The sequence below is a fragment of the Monodelphis domestica genome, chromosome 7 (genome assembly GCF_027887165.1).
Source record: "Monodelphis domestica isolate mMonDom1 chromosome 7, mMonDom1.pri, whole genome shotgun sequence".
In the NCBI taxonomy this organism is placed as follows: Eukaryota; Metazoa; Chordata; class Mammalia; order Didelphimorphia; family Didelphidae; genus Monodelphis; species Monodelphis domestica.
Genome location: NC_077233.1, coordinates 217,928,017 through 217,930,516, shown reverse-complemented (window position 1 = coordinate 217,930,516; position 2,500 = coordinate 217,928,017).

Here is a 2,500-nt window from a genome sequence, read left to right as displayed (position 1 = left end):
GCCACTTCCCAGCTGTGTGAACCTGGGCAAGTCACTTGACCCCCATTGCCTAGCCCTTACCACTCTTCTGCCTTGGAGCCAATACACAGTATATATATATATATATATATATATATATATATATATATATATATATATACATACATACATATACATATACATATATATAATATACAGTATATATATAAGGTTTTAAAAAAAAGAAATAACTTGACTGGCATCGATGAATAGAATTAACATTTTAAAACAATATAATTAACATCTAAAAGAAAAAAATATTCATCCTGGGGTTGAGAAATCCCTTTAATATTAAAAATAGAAGCCAGGAAAGGAATTATTATTGGACATCCCTCTCAGGCAATGGAAATGATAGAAATCTCTCCACTACCTGTCTGGCTCTATGACCAGAGGTGGCAGTTCCAATTTTGCTCCCCAAGGAAGTTCTTTCCTATTGTCAAGCTGGTCTCTGCTGGTATCCTCCTTATGCAGTTCCACCTGTTGAGCTCTATTCAGATCGGAGCCATCCTGGGACCACAAAGAGAGCTGGGTAAGAGTAGGTGTGGATACAGCATGGACTCTTTCTTTAGTTCAGGTACCTCCCTGGGGACCTTTTGGGGAAGTCCTTCCTTCTATCCTCAGGCAGCAGCTTTGGAAATCAACCCACTGAAGAGCTTCCTCATGAAGGGTTATGGGTTGTTTTCAGCTGAGCTTTTTATGGCCACGGAGGGAAGGAAGAGAGGCTCAGCATAAAGGGTTGAATCAGCTGGGACTTGCACCGATTAGCCATTTGGCCAGCTTCTCCATTGTGCTTGTCCCAGAAGAAGAAGGCACTTGTTGATGGAGTGCCCTTTGTCAAAGGAAGCTTTGTGAAGCTCAGGCTTCTCCTGAAGTCCATGGTTCAGATCAGCAGGCGGCTTTTTGAGTGTCGTAATGAATGAAGCCTCCAGCAAGCCAAATAGCCTGGGGACCTGTGGCCATTTAGCCTTGAAGCCATGTAGTCAGGCTCCTAGCTACCAAAAACCGAAACCAACCAACCCTGGGAAAGTTGCAAACCCTTGAGTAGTTCAGTAAAAGGAAGTTGCAGCGCAGCTGAGTGGCTCAGTGGACAGAGAGCTGGGCCTCAAGACCAGAGGTCGTAGGTTCGAATCTGACCCCAGACTTTTCTTCATTTTCTAACTCTGGGCAAGTACTACAAGCCAACAAAAATCTGTACTTTCTATTACTGCTGTCAACATTTGCTTTTGGAGTCACTGTGTCTCATTCATCACTTCCATGATGGCTCTTTGAAAATGGAATATCTAAAGGCGACTATTACTGAGTCACAGCAGAGTTGTAGTTTGAGATTATGTCCTTTCGTTCGTGATCCATAACTTCAATTTCCATACAAAGTTCCTCAATGAACACTTAAATTGATCGTGAGAACCATTTATCATTAGATATTGTAAAGAATCCTAAGGGGGTGGGTGGGCGGCTGGGTAGCTCAGTGGATTGGGCGGCTGGGTAGCTCAGTGGATTGAGAGCCAAGCCTAGAGGTGGGAGGTCCTAGGTTCGAATCCAGCCTCAGCCACTTCCCAGCTGTGTGAACCTGGGCAAGTCACTTGACCCCCATTGCCTAGCCCTTACCACTCTTCTGCCTTGGAGCCAATACACATTATATATATATATATATATACATACATACATATACATATACATATATATAATATACAGTATATATATAAGGTTTTAAAAAAAAGAAATAACTTGACTGGCATCGATGAATAGAATTAACATTTTAAAACAATATAATTAACATCTAAAAGAAAAAAATATTCATCCTGGGGTTGAGAAATCCCTTTAATATTAAAAATAGAAGCCAGGAAAGGAATTATTATTGGACATCCCTCTCAGGCAATGGAAATGATAGAAATCTCTCCACTACCTGTCTGGCTCTATGACCAGAGGTGGCAGTTCCAATTTTGCTCCCCAAGGAAGTTCTTTCCTATTGTCAAGCTGGTCTCTGCTGGTATCCTCCTTATGCAGTTCCACCTGTTGAGCTCTATTCAGATCGGAGCCATCCTGGGACCACAAAGAGAGCTGGGTAAGAGTAGGTGTGGATACAGCATGGACTCTTTCTTTAGTTCAGGTACCTCCCTGGGGACCTTTTGGGGAAGTCCTTCCTTCTATCCTCAGGCAGCAGCTTTGGAAATCAACCCACTGAAGAGCTTCCTCATGAAGGGTTATGGGTTGTTTTCAGCTGAGCTTTTTATGGCCACGGAGGGAAGGAAGAGAGGCTCAGCATAAAGGGTTGAATCAGCTGGGACTTGCACCGATTAGCCATTTGGCCAGCTTCTCCATTGTGCTTGTCCCAGAAGAAGAAGGCACTTGTTGATGGAGTGCCCTTTGTCAAAGGAAGCTTTGTGAAGCTCAGGCTTCTCCTGAAGTCCATGGTTCAGATCAGCAGGCGGCTTTTTGAGTGTCGTAATGAATGAAGCCTCCAGCAAGCCAAATAGCCTGGGGA